At 45.2% G+C, this 19,970-nt stretch overlaps 1 protein-coding gene across 1 annotated transcript in view; it reads right to left on the bottom strand.

The window, feature by feature from the left end:
• The window catches only part of TACC3 (transforming acidic coiled-coil containing protein 3), a 1,197,606-nt gene that overhangs the window by 974,187 nt on the left and 203,449 nt on the right, over positions 1-19,970 (bottom strand). The gene's annotated exons all lie outside the window — the stretch shown is intronic.

The following is a 19,970-nucleotide window of genomic DNA, read 5'->3' on the forward strand; positions in this document are numbered from 1 at the left end:
GGCCGAGGGGGAGCCGCTCTCCCTGGGCTCAGAGAGCCGACTCCCACTCGGATCCGATGAAGGGATCGGAACCGGCGCAGAGACAGTCGGATCCGAGGGACCAGTGTGCTCTGAACTGGACGGAGCCAAAGGCACACTGAATCCCTCGGATCCGAAGCTTGGGCCATGGCTCCGAGAGGTCGGATCCGACGATGGAACAGACAGACTCGAGGGTAGGGTCGGATCCGAAGTACCCAGTACTGTCAGCGCCGACCCACCCCCAGCTCCAAGCGCTCCGAACCCGGGAAGCGGGTCAGAGAAGGAGCTATCGGAGCAAAAAAGGGTGTCGAGCTCCCACCCCCCCAAAGGGGGGGGGGCAGGAGCACTCCCATCTGCAGCTGGGCCTGGATGAACCTTCTCATCATCCGGTCCAAGTCTGCATCAGACAGGCTGTAGGTTGATCGCGACGAGGCCACCGAGGCAGGCCTGGAGTGCTGCCTCGATGACCTCGACGGAGATAGGGTCTCCTCCTCCTCCAGTCCCGGGGAGAAGCAAGGGGATCGAAGCTGAGGAGGAGAAGACCTGGAAGCCGTGGAGGGAGAAGCCCACTTAGCTGGGGGGGGGGGGGGTGAAGCGGAGGCCTTGGCCCGCTGCTTGTGGTGCTTCTCCCTCGGTTTCTCCCTCCTGGCCTCCCTGTCCTCCGGCGCTTTAGTGGGAGTTTGAATCCCGGCCGGAGGAAGGGGGGCAAGAGTGGCCACCACCACAGGCTGGGGAGGTGCCACGGGAGTAGCGGAGGCCGAAGCCGACTCCGGGGGGCAAAAGTCCGGCCAGGACCAGCTTTGACCTCCGCTCTTTCAGTGCCCTGGGGTTGAACCCAGCACAAATCGTGCATCCTGAGGACAGGTGTTCAACCCCAAGGCACCGAACACACAGAGTGTGGCCATCCGCTGGGAAGAGCTTATGGCCACACTCGGTGCATTTAGAAAAAATAGGCTTTGGGGCCTCAGACATATCCCAAAACTAAGAAACACTACACACGCACACAAGGCCCCAAACGCAAACACACACAATCACACACTAACGACCAGCGAGAGGAGGGTAACACTAAATATTTAAAAAAAAAAAAAAAAAAAAGAGAGAGAACTAAAGGGAAGCCTGATACACACACACTAAATACGGACAGAAAAAAGGGGGCTAAAGAGATAAAAAAAGCAACACTTATCTCAAAATCGCCAGGAGCTCAACATCCAGCTGACACACTCTAGGGCGGCAAACTAGATCTGAGGTCATTTGGGGTTGGCAGGGGATTATGGGTGAGGGGAGGAGCTAGGAGCTCAGATCCATAGCTGTATAAATAGTTGCCGGCTTGGATCCGATATCGGATCCAAGACCCACAGGTTGCTGACAAATGAAGTCACTACTCCAGATCATCGATATCTGTGCAGTGACTGAGACCTGGTTCAAGACTCCAGAGAGCACCCCTGCACTACCAGGCTATAACTCATACCACACTTTTCGGCCATGTAACCTGGACCGAAACACTAAAGGCGGAGGTGTGTCCATATTCATTAAGGATATCCACACCTCCAGGTTAGTTGCTTAGCATAATGCATCCGAGGTTATCCAAGTGCAACTAACTACGGGCAAAACTGCAGTCCAACTTGTAGCTTGCTACAGATCCCCCACCATGCCCAAGGATTCCCACTACTCTTTTCTTGATGTAATGGAAAATATTAGGGTTCAACCAAACACCCTAACAATGGGCGACTTCAACTACCTCACCATTAACTGGGAAAGCTACTTGTGTACCAACTCCTTAGCTCAACGCTTTCTGGAATTCAAATTCCAATGCCCTGGATCAACTTATCCACACCACACCAGGGGCAACAATATCCTAGACCTAGTCATTACCAATATGAGTGACTGGTGTTCCACACGTGAAGTCAACTCCTCGTTGGTCCGATCCGACCATAAGCTAATCACCCTTGATACCCACATCCCGTCCCCACCCCCCATTAAGGAAACCACGGTAAAAAATTTCTCCAAAGCCAACTTCATCCTTCTTAAGGCAGAAGTGGTGAACTTAACACCCATGCAGATGGACAATACAGTTATAACCGCTGAATCCTACACAAATGCACTCTACAAGCACTTACACGAATGCATGGATTGTGCTATCCCAAACAGAACCAAGACGCTATCCTCCAAAGAACCAAGACGCTATCCTCCAAAGAAGGAAGCCAATCTGGTGGTCCCCTGCCATAAACAAACTGTACAACAGAAGGAAGAAACTGTTGCAAGAGAGAGTAAAATCCCATGAGTGGAGGAGCTCCCTGGTCAGCCACAGTTAAGAAGCTGAGATCCTTTATAAGATCCTCCAAAGCTAGCTACAAAAACAAAATCGCCACTAATTCTAAGGACAAACACAAAGCATTCTATAGCTATGTCAAGAATCTCTATGGCAACCCCCAGATCTGCTCAGAGTTACAACACAACGGCACGAAAATTACAGAACCAACTTATATTGCCAACATCTGGGCATATAGGGTCAGTGCTAACTTTACCCCCCCCCACCCCCTAAATGGCCCATATCTATACAGGAAGAATGCAGAGTCCCTGTAATCACAACTACGCAGGTAAAAGCTGCACTCTCTAAAGCCAAAAACACAGCATCCATGGGACCAAACATTCCAGGCTGCGTTTTACACGAACTGGCTCCCCGCTTAAGCATCATGTTCAACAATAGCCTCACATCAGGCTTTGTGCCCACTGAATGGAGCACAACAGTTATCCCACTCCACAAAGGGGGAGCCACCACTGATCCCAGGAACTATCGACCTATTAGCCTGACGAGCCTGGTCTGCAAGGCCATGGAACGTATCATCTTGGAACTCATAAACAAAGACATTGGTAACCTCCAAACTCTGGATCCCACCCAGTTCGGGTTTGTGAACGGCAGATCATGCCTCCTGGACCTGATCGACTTCTTTGAGGCAGTCACCAAATCTGTAGATGAGTGTAAGGTGGTTCACACAGCCTGTCTTGACCTCGCCAAGACTTTCAACACCATCCCCCATTCTGGAATTATAGCTAGTCACTAAGCTAGGTATAAATCCCTACATCACAAGACAGCTTGCCAACTGGCTCACTGACAGAACCCACACTGTAAAAGTTGCAGACTCCAAATCTGACCTCAAACCAGTGACAAGTGGAGTATCACAGGGTTCAGTCCTGGGACCTCTACCTTTGGTATCTACTTCTCTGAAGTACAGGCTAACACAGAAGGCCTCTGGCTAATGAAGTTCGCAGATGACTGCAAACTAGGAGCCATAGTAAAGTCCTCAAATGATGTGGACATCCTACAGAAGGGTCTCGCTGAGGCAGATGCCTGGTGTCAGAGCCATGGCCTCAAGCTCAATGCCAAAAAGTGCACTGTTATCCCCTTTGGTAAAAGCTCTGTACCCATGAACCACCACATAGGCAGCAATCTACTTAACACCGAATGTGTGATGAGAGACCGTGGGACCCAGGTGGACAGTAGTCTCTCCTTTGATAGTCACATCACCACAGTAGTCAGGAAGTCCTTCTACATGGCACACCTCATCATAAAAGGGTTCTCATCCAGGAAAAAAAAGAGGTCATTGTTCCTCTCTACTCGACACTCATTAGACCCATGATAGAGTACAACACCCCTTTTGGAATGTACCTCACAAGACATCTGCAGCAGCTGGAAAGGCCACAGAAGTACCTCACAAAGAGGATTACTGGCCTCAAACAAATGCCCTACACTGACCGTCTCAAAAAACTCCAGCTTTATTCCGTAGCATATCGCCTACTCCGAGGTGATCTCTGCCTAACATATAAAGCTATGTCAAACCCAGAGCTGTTGGACATGCTACATCTAAAGAAATCCTAATCCCTCCGAGCTACACACTCTAGGGACCTAAACCTTGTCACCACAACAAACAGGACATGCTGGAGGGATAGATTCCTGTCCCAGAGACTTCCCATACTGTGGAACAGGCTACCCATCTATGTCAAGCAAAGTTCATTAGCACTCTTCAAGAAAAAATTTTGGATGAGTGGATGGGAAATAGGAAATACACCCCGGGGATCACTTCTGTGTCTCTGCTCGACAGTGGCACATGAAAATAATTTCCTGGGTGGCGTAAGCCAGGGAACCTTGTTGGCTAGGCTTACACAGGCCCATTGGGCCAATAGCCTAGTACCTACCTATGATTCTTAAAACACAGTGAATGACCTTCAAATACAAAGGAACTCCACCATCCTGTGAGACTAGTCACCTCTCAATACTGATACCAGTACCATAAATGTAGGTTAATACCCAAAAATTCTTTGATTTCATAAACAAGAAATCCTGTGACTAAAGAGTCAAAGAACCCTTTAGAGGAATAAATACTCCTGACCTAGTTCTTACAAATATACAAGCTGCTAACCCTTCTCTGTCAAAATCTTCAAATTATCAGATGTATACATCACAGCATTCAGATTCTTCAAATGCACTATCCTTCTGCAATTCTAGGACAGTCTTAAAGTACAGTTGAAACTCCCCCCAAAACCAGTAGCTACGCAAATAATATTTTTATCTAGGTTGGACATAGAATTTAACTTCACAGTTCCTACCAGAACAAAACAAAATAGGATGTTCAACTAACAAACCTGCTAGTCCACATGCATAAACAATTCAACAAAAGAATAAAGCTTCTTAAAATATGCAGTGGGAAAAAAAAAAAAAACTGACTCACAAATCATGGTCAACATAATAAAATTACCTTTACACTGAATTTCTTGGCGAACATATTTGCAATATCTACTGTCTTTTTAGGCATATGATCTTTTCTAGTCTCTCCCCAACTGCCTAATCCATCTAGTAAAACCCATTCCAAAGGGGGCATTGTATTCTATGATGAGCCTGATCACTTCAGGATACAGACAGGCAAGGAATACTTCGGATTAAGAGGAGATACTCTTGCTACAAGGAAAGGGAACTGTGTAGCTATGTTCAGAGGACTCTTGCAGCATTTTACAGAAAACTGTTGTCTATATTTCAGGCTGGATTGATGGTTTACCAATTGTAACAATATCGCACTTTTTAGCATTTACTTTTAGTCCATCCTTCTGCATTAGGTATTAACTTCTGTAAGTTCAAGTCATAGCTTATGTATGTCAGAAAGGATGTTTTCAATTAGACATCAGAAAGCCGTGCACTGAATAGTAAATGAAACTACTAGTGATCACTGAAAGACTCTACTGGTTATGTTCATGCCGAGGATGCACTTGTCACCATCAAGGTGTGGGTTCTATCCCTCCACTATGCTATACATCTAACTACAAAGGATTGATCAAGAAATCCTGTGACTAGAGTGTCAAAGAACCCTTTAGAGGAATAAATACTCCGACCTAGTTCTTACAAAAGCATATTTAGCTTGTTAATTATGTTACCATGTGGTATTCCATCAAACACTTTGGCAAGGTCAAGATGTACTGTATTTTACAGCATACCCTTGTCAATACCTTACTACCCTCTCAAAATTTACAAAAGTGGATAGCTAGCATATACCCTTAAAGCCAAGCTGCTGGGAGTACTTAGGAGTTGGAAAATGCATTTGAGCTTCGCCACATTCAAACCACCACAGGCAAAATCCAATACCACTTCCTTGCAAGCTATTGGTGCCCCTCTGACACAGGAAACACCATACTATGTATTTGAACTTACTGGAAACACTCACCATCTAACCCAATACCATATTTACAGGCAACTAATTACCCCACTGTTAACTGGAAATCCTATGACACCAAATAAACAGGCACAGATTCCTGGATTTTGTAAACAAACTCCTTGGACCAGACTTGTCAGTACGCCAACAAGGGGTGCAACCATACTGGATCTGGTCCTCACTAATTCAGCAGAATGCTGCACACCCCCTGCTATAACATCTTCTCTGGTAAGGTCAGATCACAAAATGGTCTCTCGAAGTAAAAATAAACCCAGAACTCCAGCTAACATGGGAATATTCAGGAACTACTCTAAAGCTAACTTTCTACTATTAAGTGATAACCTAGCAACATTTCAAGCCCCCATAAACCCTGAAAAACATTGCTGCCTATGCAGAACTGATTACATACACCCTACACAACCACGTTAATAGTTGCACAGAAGCAGCCTTAGCCCACCAGGTACTAGTACAAATCTAACAAAAAAACATGCTACCCTGGTGAAATCGCATCAATAGGTCTGTATAAAAAGTTATATATTCACCATAATGTTCCATCTGAGTTGTCGATTTTCAAGTATCTTCAAAGGCTGGGTTCGGGTCTGACTCCTTGGAACAGACTCAACCACTCGCTAACGCTCATGGCAACCCAAAACTGTCAAGTTTCCCCTTGACCCACAATGCATCTGGTACATTACCTCAAATCGAGTTTGCTGACAAAATAAGCAGAAGAGGCACAGAAGGAAGAGAGATGTTACATTCCAATGGGGACCATGTCTAGTTCGGTAAGAATTAAAAAACATCATCTAGATTGAGATGAGGAAGGACTCACCTGTTCTTCCAATAGAATTAGGTAGGGGGATGGAGGGAAGGGAGTTGAGGATACATGAAAATCGACAAATCAGATGGAACATTATGGTGAGCATATAACTTCTTTGTCTGAAGTTGTCAATTTTTATGTTATCCTCAAAGGATGGGACAGAGTCCCCAGCTACCTTGTTTCCTGGGTGGACTAAGGAAGGATATTCCTAAGCACCACTGAGACAAATGATACCCTGGCACCTGGAGATCACATCCAATTTGTAATGAGTGATAAAGGTATGGTGCTTAGCCCATGTTGCTGCCACATGTCACTCATGGATGCTCTAGCTTGGAAAACCACACATGCAGCTATAGCACTTGTTGAATGGGTCTTATGGGTTCTTGGCAGGGGAACACTGGGAATATATGAAAGAAATGCAACTAGCCAGCCGTTTTGCTAAGGTGAATTTGGATACAGCTTGTCCCAGTTTAGTGCGAGAAAAGGAGATAAAAAAACAGGTCTGCTTTTCTGAAATTTTTTGTCCTGTACACGTAGAAAAGTAACTGTACACATCTAAAGAATGCAGGCAATGCTCTCCTTTGTTAGGATGGTTTGGGAAGAAAACAGGCAAATTAATAAATTCACTGGTAACGTTCTCAGAGCCCACTTACGGAAGGAACAAAGGGTTGGTTCGGAGTGAAACCTTGTCCTTCTGAAAGACTAGATATGGAGGTTTAGATGATAGGGCTTGAATCTCTGAAATTCATCTAGCAGAAGTAAGCGTGACTAAGAATGGTCTTCCAGGAGAGGAATTTTAGTTCACACGTGTGGCAAGGTTCTAACACTTGAGTGATTTCTCATAACACAAGGTTGAGGTCCCATGGTGGAGAAGGATGCTTTAAAGGAGGTCTTAACAGTAGTGCACCTCTTAAGGACTTGCAGAGTTTGAGAGGTGCCACAGAAGAGTCACTGAAACAAATGGGGAAGTTGGAGATGGCTGCTAGTTGGACTTCAGTGGTGGATGCAGAGGCTCCACTGTCAAATAAGAATGCTACGAATTTGAGAATTTCATGAACTGGGTGGAAAGGGGGTCGATATTCTGTAGAGCCCAATATACAAACTTTTCCCATTTGCTAGAATACAGCCTTCAAGTGGAAGGTTTATGAGGTGATATTGGAATGCGCCAAACAGGGGAAGAAAGCATCAGTTCTCTGGCTACTACTGGAAGTGGAGATACCAAGCAGTCAGCTTGAGATTGTGAATGTCTGATGTACCATGCTCGTCGGGTAAGACAGAAGATGTGGCATTAGATCCAGGATTGTTTGATTAGGTGAGGCCAAAGGAAGGGGAGCCAAAAAAGTCAAAGCCAAAAGGGGGGATCCGAGAATGAATTTGCTCTTCAACCTGATGACTTTCTGAAAAAATTTGGGGATCAAAGATATTGGTGGGAAGGTGTAAAGGGAGGAATCAGGGCAAAATAGTTGCTGCATTTGTTGTTCACAGGATAGGCAAAAAGATTGCAGCAAGGCTGGCCCCAGATTGGAAATTTCTGTCAAATACTCTGAGGGACCACTCGTGATGTAGAAGAATGGACTTGCTCAATATGTGTGCTATCACACTGGACCTCCCTGGAATGTGCATTGCTACAAGAAAGTGGTTTGATGAAAATCGCCCATTGCCACACTCAGGGCTTCTCGACATAGTGGAAAAGACCTGGTTTCCCACTTGTTTGTTGATATACCAGACTACTGCCATGTTGTCTGTCTGAATCCCAATCATTCCACGGGGGGAGAGCATCCTGAAGTTCTTGCAACGCTAAAAGCACTGCCCTCATCTCTAGAGCATTGATGTGTAATGAGGCCTCTACTGGGGACCAAGTGCCTTGGATTGCCTTTTCACTGTAATGCTCTCACCACCCAAGCAGGGAGGCATCTGTGGTCACTATGGCCCTGGGCTGAGGGGGAAAAGGAACAGCCTTGTAGAATTTGTTCTGAAAAGGCTCGCTATGCCAAATCTTTCTTGCAAATATTTGTGATGGAAATTGGTGTGGACATGGGATGTTAAGTATTGACCATTGTGCCGCAAGGAACCACTGAAAAATCCGCATATAGTACCTTGCCAGAGGTAAAAGTTATTGATGCTGCAATGGAGCCCAAAGTTCGTAGGATTAGTTTGGCTGTCAAGGTTTGCTGATTATGCTTGAAATCGGAGTTCGAATTGTCCGTAGTCATTGTAGAGAGAGAGAGATTACGGTGGTTCTTGTGTTTAAGATGGTACCTATGAATTCTAGCACTTGGGTTAGCTCTAGATGACACTTTATAGTTGACAGTTAATCCTAATGAGGATCATGTTTGGAGAACCTCTTGTCTGGCTGCTACAAGTTGGTACCTGGTTGTGGCACTGAGGGGCCAGTCGTATAGGTAAGGAAACAATCGGTGCATTCTCAGGTGAACTGCTACAACTGCATGCATTTAGTGAACACCTCGGGGGCTGTGGTGCGACCAAAGGGCAGTATCTGAAGTGGTAGTGACTGGTCGTCTGTGGATTTTTATGCGATAGTACGCAAAGATCTATGGAGCACATCCAGTCGACTTTCCCAGGAATGGAAACATGGCCTGAACTGTAACCATCCAGAATTTGGTTTGACAAACTTATTTGCTCAGTTTGCTGAGATCAAGAATAGGTCTCCAGTCCCCCTGTCTTTTTTGGCACTAAAAAGAACCTTGAGTAAATTCCGGGTCCTATCTGGTCTGGGGTAACCTCTTGGATAGCTCGCTTCAACTGGTGTTTTGGAGCAGACAAGGCCCTCTCAGTCACCTCAAAAGCAGATCTATCCACAGCAGGGATGGAGTCCGAGCCCGAAGGAACAAAGCTCGGCACCACAGTCTCCCACCAACCAGGGCAAATCCTTCTTGAGACAGAAGCCAGAGCAGAGCCAATCTGTGCCGAGGCTCCAAGGGCGACAGGGGACGCTGAAAAAATCTGGGTCAACTTAAGCTCCTTGGAACTGACAGGAAAGGTATGGCTCTAGGAGATCTCTAGTTTTGAATTAGACAAAGAGCTGAGGGATGCAATTGATACCGTTGAAGACAACTTTAGCACCAGACAACTCGGAACCAAAGGCTATGAACTTAGACAAGTCAGAGAAGATAAGGTGCTTGGAGGGGTGGAAGTAGTAGGGCACTGACCAATGGGGATAGAATGCCTAGAAGAACTAGAAACTCCTTGCGCCCAGAACATCTCTCACACCACGCTTTCCAGCTCATCTTCAGTGAAAGTTCTGGAAGAACGGGTAGATTTTGTTGGACAACAGTCCAAGAAGGGGGAAGGCAATCTATCCGAGAAGGGGTTGATGGATGGGGAATACCTGGTTCTAGGCAATGCAATAAACTCCTTGGCTGGCACTGATGAAGACGGTTGTCAAAGGAGTCATCTGTAACGAAGGTGGTACCGAGGAAGCTGTCTGTACAGTCAGAAGAGTTGTCCGTTCCAATGAAACAGGTGGAATTGACAGACTTTTGTAGTCTGTGCCTACAACTGTATTGGCTCTGAAAAGCTCAATTTCTTTGCCTCTGAAGACTTGGTTGAGGACGGTGGATTTGATTTAGAGGACTGATTTTCTTTCAGAAGCCTTTGAAGATGACCCAATGATGGCCTCACCAAAGGAGGAGGCTAACAGACCTTTCCAAATAAAATTGCTACTTTGCTCCACCAGAGCCCAATGGCTGAAAGAATGGCAAATGGAGCAGTCCTCTTGTAAATGGAGAGGTCCTAGAGAAAGAGCCCAGATAGAGAATGTTGGTCTGAAAAAGGAACTTTGTGAGAATGCTTATCTCCTAAACCCAGCTAGGATTTTCTCTGCTTTTCTCTGCCAAAAAGAAGTGGGAAGGCAGAAAAAAAAAAGAAAAAAGAAAAAAAAAAGAGAGTCCACAAGTACTTAAGATTGACATGCCCAAATGCACAAGAATAGGAGATAATAGGAGGATAGAGATTTTTTTTTTTTAATATAATGCGAGAGAAGTGAAATAATGGTAAAGGAGAGCTACTGAAGGGTAGAGGGAAAAGTACTAAAAATAGAACGCAAGAAATACACAAAGTACCAGGAAAAAACAGTAAAATAGGTACAATAGACAAAGGTAAGAAAGATTTGCCTAAAAAAGGTCAAAAACCACAGGTGAAAAGATGTTAGGAAGATACACTCATCTGAAAGGCTCAAGAGTAAGGCTAACAAGTCTAAAGCTTGTAGTGTCAAACCAGATCTGAGGTAATGTACCAGATGCAGTACTAACTCTTAGGAAGTTCTGCGTTGCAGAAGAGAAATGCCAGCCAAAACACCAGACTTTCACCTTTCACTACAGTCCAGCAAATGCACTGCCTTCAAACATCAGAAAGTCAGTATTATAAAGGGTTGTCAGGCAGACATTTTTCCTCCACTCTGGAGTCACTCTCTCCATCATACCTGGAGCACTACCCACTGGATGCGTCAGACCACAACAGGAGAGACAGGAACTAGGCTAACTTGGGGGAGAAGTAATAGGGTACCAAATCTAGTTCTAGGAGTGTATAATAAGGAAGCAGGTGGGGCAGACAAAAAGCACTGTCCATTCGAAGCATAAGACCACATCTGTTTCTGATGGCAGCAAACCAAATCTGTGGACACCTAGAGACGGCAGAGGATTATGGGTAGAAGAAAAGCCTCAAAGCTGAAGTCTGAGATGCTGGCTTCGAATCTGGTAACCCACAAGTTGAAAATGGCTGAAGACAATACTGGATCTACTAAATTTAATGCTGTCTGAAGCAGCAGCAGGTTTACTTCTGCACATCGCACTTGAATGGCAGATTTAAGAACACATTTATATTCATCAATTCATGAGGGTCTATGACTCAGTTAGCCTGTCATTCTCCTGTGATGAGATGCAGGATGCCAGGAAGGGTGTCAGTCCTGACTCCAGGGCTACTTCCCAACATTGAGCTACCAGTCTGCAAAGTATGCAAAAATGTATAGTCCCCATTTATTGATAAACATCCTTGCAGCATACTCCGAGAATGTGCAGTGTGGCCCTTGTCTAATCTGTTTTAAATTTTATTTCTAGTGCTAAAACCATAATCATTTACATTCATGTACTTGTGCGTCAAAGTGCCATATCATATCCCATAAGACTTGGATCTTCAGGTCCTCCATACAAGTTCAAAGGCAATGCCCATGGCAAGCATCTACTTCTCTTGGGAAACACTTAAGTGTGCCCTATGAATGAGATACACCTGGCTTTTCAACCATGAGATTTTCTTTTTTGATACATACTAAAGGGAGATGAGACCCCCCCCCCCCCACTGATGGGGAATGTAACATCCATCCGTTACTGAAGTACCACTGTATTTTTCCTCATATGGAGCCTTGCTAGAGGTATCATAAGGCAAGTTGTCACATCACTCAGAATCCTGGGAAATTCCCTTGCCGTCAAGTCAGAGAACCCATTTCTAACATGTTTAGGAATTATTACTGGGACAGAAACAGGCTATTGTCTCTGGGCAGGAAAGCTGCTACTGCATTTAGCAAGGCTCCTAAGAAAGCTACTTTTCTTGCAGGTGGTCAGACTGAGACATGGTAGACTGAGGGGGAGAGAGCTGCTTGTGAGGGCAAACTGTAAAGCCCTCTGACTATTCTACTCAGTCTGTTGTATCAGGCAATTTTCTAAGTGAGGGTAGACTAGTAATGTCCTTGGCCCTACAAAAGTTAATTACTGGAGAAAAGTATTTTGTAAAGAACTTGTGTGCAGCAGAAAAATCAAAGGGCAAAGATGTGAACTGGTAAAGGGCTCCACCTGCTTCACATTTTACATATCCAATGTTCATTTTTGCTTTAAGGATGTGGAGGTAAGCATCCTACAGGCCCAGGATGGCTGTAAAGGCTTGATGGTACAAGCAGCAGAATGCTTTGCACGTTAAACATTAAAACTTTAGGATTTTAAAACATTTGTTTAGTCTTCAAATGTCTAGGAATCATGTCAGTAAACTTTCTTAGTAATTCGACATATTGAATAAACCCCTCTGCCCTTATCCCCTGCTGGGACATATTCTATGCCTCCTCAGCTCCACAGGTCCTCTAGAATGGAAGAAGTTAAATGAGCTGTTCCTTTTGAAAAAGTGGGTTACCCACCAAATCCAATTATCTTGGAAACTTTCTCAAAAAGGGATCAAAGAAGAGGGTTGTGTTTGGGGATTGGGGGGGGGGGCATTAAGGTGCTCCAAACTCAAATGGTCTGGCAGGGGTTATTGTTAACCATCTACGTAGTTGCTGCTCCATATGATGCAAACAATGCATTCACACTTGTTGGGAGTGCCATTCCAACTTGAAAGGGAGGATAGCCTGAAGTTCCAGGAATACCTCCTGGACAATCTAAAGTACTTATGCCCTACAGTTCAGGTCGCTGAAGCAAGGGGAGCAGGGTGCCTGCTACATAAAAATAGAAGGTTCGAAGTGCACAGGGGGACATCAGGCCCAAATAGGCCATTTCATTCATGTCTGGAGCTGGAGTACCTAAATCCTCGTCTGAGGCAGGCTCAAATCTTTTTTTAAGAAGGAACCCAGACACATCTGTGATTCCCATGCTAGCAGTTTCCCACGAAAAAAAACAAGTCCTGAACAACCTGGAAGAAAGACAGGCAAGACATGGGTAAGGAGCTCTTCAATGTAGGCAGAGGCAAGCTATAGAAAAGCTACCTTCACCTTTGGTGTTCTGTCTCTCAGAGGCACAAGTGCAACAGCAGAGACAGCGAACCTCCACCTGGTGCTATAGGAACCTCAGACACAATCTCCCCTTTGTGGGAGAGTGGAAAATGAAGCAGGCACTGACTGCAGGAGCTCACACAAGCATCTGAGCTGAAAAACATGGCAGTGGTTCCAGTCCAGCAGGACATGCCTGTGATGCATTCTTTTATGTCTCTCTCTAGCAGGTATGGAACTAAAACTTGTTCCTTCGAAAGGAAAGGTCACCTACACAGTCTCTCATGCTTTCTCAGTGGGGAGTCTAAACAGGAAGGGGGGGGGGCACACTAAAGAACTCCAAATTCACATGATTTGCAGGGGCTGCCTCATCAGCCAGGCATGTCTAAATCACTGCCCTGTAGCTGGTGTCCTGCAAGAGACATTCCATACATAAGTCACTTCTTTCTGGCGTACTTGACACCTGGAAATGACGAAGGGGATGTCCGAGTTGTGTGGCAAGTCCTTATCACTGATTTCCTCTGCATTAGGATCACAGGAAGTTACTTGTCTATTGATCTGGAGACCCCTATAAGCCTAGCCAAGAGTTTAGCCCATGTTTACTCAAATCAGAACCCAAAGCCCCTGGTCCAGCAGGGACATGGGTAGAATCCCAGGAGTGCATTTTCTGTTTCGCTTAAAAAGGGATAATGAGGTACTCTGCTTGATGTGGAGAAGGAGTCTCTATTCCACAAATGGGAGAGTCTCTGGGACAAATCTGTCCTACCAAGTCCTAGTGATGTCACAGACCAGGTTGAGGTCGCACGTGCAGGTTACTTGAGTGGAGCTTGACTTGCGGATATGCAGCAGTCCCATAGAGGCAGGGTCTGATATTGCTTTATATGCCAGACAGAGGTCACCTCTGAGAAGTCTGTATAAGACTGAGTGGAGGAAAGTACAGTTTTGTACCTACCATAAATGTAGATGTTCGAGGATCCACATTGCTGCAGTCCTAACTATTGGGTAGTCCGCTGCCCAGTCGGCCCGAATACCAAAGTATATGGCTGACGTCGGTCAGGGCGCATTAGACTGACGTCAGTACGTCAGGGTACTAATGCGCATGACCGACGTCATATCCTCAGTCTTTTCTTGCCCCAGATGTCAGAAGACCCTGAAAAGCTAAGGCCAAAACCAAAAATTCCAAACATACCTGCACCAAAAATATGTACAATATATACAAAATTACCAGAATATAACCTCACCTACACAACCACCCTTAAACACAGAGGGAAGGAGGGAGGGTAAATTGGACTGCAGCAATGTGGATCCTCGAACATCTACATTTATGGTAGGTACAAAACTGTACTATGTTCTTCATTCCACATTGCTGCAGTCCTAACTATTGGGTAGAATCCCAAAGCAGAGGTAAGGGAGGCTGGCAAATCATAAGGAAGCAGGAGCTGACAACATGCCTTGCAAAATAGCTGTGGCAAAACCAGCCCTAGACTTAGAGTAGAGAGGAAGGTGGTAATGCTTAGAGAAAGTATGCACTGAACTCCAAGTAGCTGCCTCCAAAATATCCTTAGTTGCCACCCCCTTAGAAATGCTGTTGAAGTGGCAGTAGCCCTAGTGGAATGAGGCCTAATCCCAGCTGGAATCTCCTTGCCATGATGGGAATAACAAAATGCAATGCAAAACCCAATCCACCTAGAAATAGTTTGTTTTGACACAGGCTTGCCCTCTTGAACTCAAAGCAAAAGAAACAAACAACTGCTGAGACTGCCTAAAATCCTTAGTCCTGCTTAAATAATAACGCAATTGCCTGTGTACATCTAAAGTGTGCAAAATCTTTTCCCCTTTATTTTGGGGATCTGCATAAAAAGTAGGCAAATGAATAGTTTGGTTTAAAGCCACACTAGAAACCACCTTAGGCATAAAGGAAGGATTAGTACGTAATGATACCCTATCCTTATGAAAAATCAAAAAAGGCTCAACCGCCATAAGGGCCTGCAACTCAGAAACCCTTCTTGCAGAAGTAATGGCCAACAAAAAAGCAGTCTTCCATGACAAATATTTCAATTCAGCAGTAGCCGAGGCTCAAAAGCTTCTAGAGTAAGTTTCTCCAACACAAAATTGAGATCTCAAGCAGGAGTAGGAGCTCTACGTGGGGGTCTTATATTGTTTGCCCCTCTAAGAAATTGCTTGAACAAAGGATGCGAAAACAATGGTGGGTCACAATCATAGTGAGCTGAAATTGCTGCAGCATGAATCTTAATGGAAGAGAAAGACAAACCTTTGTCCAATAACTCAGTAAGATATTGAAGAGCCACACTCAAATTAGGCTCAGAAATCTCCAAATTGTTAGCTGCACTCCAAAATAAAAATCTCTTCCATTTTTCTGCGTACACTTTCCTTGTACTAGGTCTTCTGGCTTCCATAATCACATTTAAAACTTGTTGAGGAAGTTGAGACCTGCTGTCTTTCAAAACAGAATATGCCAGGCTGTTAGATGAAGAGATTGAAGCTTGACATTGAGCAGGTGACCGTCCCTCTGAGACAACAGGTGTGGAATCAAGGGTAAAGGCCATGGAGGCTTCCTTACCAGACTCCTCAGTAATGGGTACCAGTGCTGCGAGGCCAATCTGGAGCTATTAAAATCATCCTTGGCTTGTCTTGTCTGACCTTTAGAAGCACCTTTGGGAGAAGAGGCAGAGGTGGAAAAGAATACACATGAAGATTTTTCCAACTGAAAGAAAGAGCATCCACTTTCCAAGCTGTGTGATGAAACCTCTTTGTGCAAAACTTTGGCAGCTTGTGGTTTAGTGGAGAAGCGAACAGATCTATGTCTGGAGTTCCCCATGACACTGTCAATTTTTGAAATACATGAAGATCCAGTTTCCACTCGTGGGGATCCATGATTTGTCTGCTTAACACATCTGCTAAGGAGTTCTGTGCTCGGCAGAAACCTTGCCTGAAGAGTTAGTTGCAAGCTGAGCGCAGTCTCCCATAAAATCATTGCTTGCCTGCACAATGGGTAAGTATGTGTTCCCCCTTGTGTGATGATGTACCACATGACAGTTGTGTTGTCTGTTAGAATCAACACCTGCCCTGGAAGAAGTAACTCCTTGAAAGCCATTAATGCAAACTGGACTGCTAACATCTCTTTCATGTTGATATGTAGATGCTGTAGTCTGGCAGGCCACTTGTCTTGTATCCACTTTCCATTTAGATGAGCTCCCCAAGCAATGTCTGAGGCATCTGTCGTTAGAATCTGACTCGCCTCTGGCCGGGTCACAGAGAGTCCCTTGTTTAGGTGACATTCCTGAGCCCACCACAAAAATTCCTTTTGAATGCAAGGTATTATTTGAATGACAGTGTCCAAATCCTGGCAGTGCTGTGTCCATACATTTTTGAGATACCATTGCAGCTTCCTCATATGCAGTTTGGCATTGGGAAGCACCAGAATACAAGATGCCATGAACCCTAAGGCTTGAAGGACTGTCCTTGCAGTCAGCCCGGACTGAAGAGATAGTTGATGGAAGTAACTGGAAAGATTCTTTTGTTTGTCCGGGGTTAAAAGGCCATCTGGGCTGCTGTATTCAGTCTCACACCCAGAAAGCACATGTCTTGAGAGGGTACTAGACTGGACTTTATTTCATTCACAGAATACCATAGGCATCTTAGCACTGCTATGACATAATCCAAATGCTGTAGAAGGTCTTCCTTTTCTTGAGCTAGAATCAGGCAGTCGTCCAAGTAAGGATAGATTTGAATTCCTTTTAGCCTGAAGTAAGCTATCACTGGAGCCAGAACCTTTGTGAATACTCTGGGCAGTGGATAAGCCAAAGGGCAATGCAGAGAACTGATAATGAGAATTTCCAGCTCGAAAACGCAGATACTTCCTGCAACTTAGTCTTATAGGCACATGAAGGTAAGCTTCCTTGAGATCTAAAGTTACCATCCAGTGATCCTTGCCCAGCAGAGGTAAAAGCTGTTGTAACGTCAACATTTTGAACTTGGGAATGTCCAGATAAGTGTTGAGGATAGATAAATCCAAAATTGGCCTCCACGTGTTCCCCTTCTTCGGTACTAGGAACAGGCGAGAATAAAATCCTAGGCCCCTTTCTGGCACAGGGACTGGCTGAATGGCCCCTATGTGGAGCAACAGAGAAATTTGCTTGTGAGCCTCTTGTCTTTGTAGAGGAGGAATGTCTGGCATGCCTTTGAAAGGAGGCATGGTATGGAAATAAAACCTGTAACCGTGGTGAATGATATCCAGAACCCATCTGTCTTGGGTAATTAAATCCCAATTTTCTTTGAAAAGAGACAGCCTTCCTCCCAAAGGTGCTGCCAGGCGAGAATGTACTGGCAGCTGAAAAGGCAGGTCATTGGGTCTGCTTACGAAAGGACTGACCCCTGCCCTCACCAGAAGTCTGAGCAGGGGAACTCCTGTCCTAGGCCTAAAAGAACCTTGAGCTCTGCCCCTACCACGTCTAGACCTACCCCTAGACTGGGAATCATAAGCAGGATAAGTCCATCCCTTAGTAGGCCAATTTCTACTAAACTTGGAGGCTGCACCTGCAAAAATCCTTAACAGTTTGCATAGACTTAGCCTTGTCCTCCATTTTCTTTAAGACTGCTTCCACAGGCGAACCAAACAACACATCAGACTGCAAAGGAGCATCCAAAATCCTTGTTTTAACATGCTCAGCTAAATTCTGATCTCTCAACCAGGCATGCCTACGAAGAACAGAACCAGTGGCAGCCACCCTCGAGGAGGCCTGCACAGCATCAAAACCACATTGCAAGGAATGTTTACCCACCTGTTCAGACACATGAACTAAATCCTGCAACTCTTTACACTCAATACCTTCTGCCAGAGCATCCACCTTAGATTTCAATTGTGAAAGGAGATAATTCTGATATTTTAACATGTGAAACTGACAATTCAACGCCCTCATGGCTAAAGTGGAAGAAGTATACACTTTCTTTCCCCATCTATCCAAAGCCCTTGCCTCTTTATCAGGAGGAACAGGATTTTTAACAACAGAGGCCTTCACACCTTTAGGCCCCTGAGAGACAGTTTCGGGTCTGCCCTAGGACTCTTAAAAAATACTTATGAGCTTCAGGCACCCTATAGTACCTATCCGGTTTAACTGGGGCAGGAGGCAAAGAATCAGGATTGAGGGAAGCCTCTGCAAAAACATCTTCCACCACATTCAGAACAGGAGGTATAGCTAAAGGCCTATGCTGGGGTAAAACAAGAATTCCCTAAGCCTCTTCCTGGAATCAGAGAAATCTTGACCTTCCCATTTAAAATGCTCCCTCATGGAATGCAGAGTCTCTGAAAATGAAAAATCCTCAGGAGGAGAAGCTGAAGGAGTAGAATCATCCACATCAGAATCAGAATAAGGAGGATACTCCTGCAAGTCTTCAGCCGAAGACTCAGAAGCCTCGAACATTGCTCAAAACTCTCAAACTCAGGTTCCACCCTAGGCCTCTTATCAGGAGGGGCATAGAACCTCTAATCATAGTAATCAAATCCTCTGCCATTTTAAGCATATGTTTCTTAGGCAAAGACCCTGAAGCACTAGGAGAAACCCCACTGAAGTTAAACTTGGCCTGCCTCTCAAAGAAGCCTTGGAAACAGAAGGGGAGGCTCTAACCACCTTAGGAAGAGAGGGAAGAACAGCCACCTGAGAAGCCCCTCAGCCTGGCCTACTTCCTGCGAGGATACATCCTGTAACAGTAAAGTCTCTCCCTGAGACTCCAAAGAAACACCTGGCAAAACCTCCGGCTCCACTGAGCCTTCTAAAGATCCGTCGTCTGGGACTGTCGGTTCTTCCACTCTAGGCTTTGCTGCTTTGTCCTCGCGCTTTTGGCGGCGCCGGAGCCTCCGGCGGCATTTTATAATTACAACGCTTCCCAAAAACTAACCTGGCACAGTCTAACCTTCTCTTAATAGTGCGTTTGTTAAATCTAGCACAAGAGCGGCATCCAACAACGTCGTGCTCAGGCCCTAAACAAGGTATACACAAAGTATGGTAATCCCTATGAGGTATCTGTTTCCCACAAGAAATACAGTTATTCACTTTTTCTGACATCCGGTTAAATACTGAGGCAAGAAAAAACCAAAATATTCCCCAACGAGGTACTTAGCCAACTTTGATTCGGTCTGAAACTCTGACTTCAGAAACTTTCAGAACGCCAACCTGCACTCGCAAAATTGCTTCTGCATCGGACCATGCAGCAAAAAAGACTGAGGATATGACGTCGGTCATGCTCATTAGTACCCTGACGTACTGACGTCAGTCTAATGCGCCCTGACCGACGTCAGCCATATACTTTGGTATTCGGGCCGACTGGACAGCGGACTACCCAATAGTTAGGACTGCAGCAATGTGGAATGAAGAACATCAGAAATTTTAGCCCATCTGTGCAGGGTAGATGTTTGAGGCACTGCATTCTTCTGGTGAGGAATCTCTGTGGTCTCTCCAGCTGCTGCATGTGCTTTGTAAGGTACATGCCAAAGGGGGAGTTGTACTCCGTAATTGAGAGAATGCAAGGATATTATACATGCATACATACAAATGTTTCAAGCACGAGCATTGAAGCCCTTCTAGCTTGCCAAGATGCCAAAATTAGAAGTTATGTACCTACCATAACGTTCCATGTTAGTTGTCTTCTTCTCACCTTCTTTCTTGCTGGATGGGTTCGGAGCTGATCCTCGGCTCCGACTCGGCCACTCTAA

This window comes from Protopterus annectens, chromosome 2.part1 (genome assembly GCF_019279795.1).
Source record: "Protopterus annectens isolate FY-2018-M chromosome 2.part1, PAN1.0, whole genome shotgun sequence".
Lineage (NCBI taxonomy): Eukaryota > Metazoa > Chordata > Ceratodontiformes > Protopteridae > Protopterus > Protopterus annectens.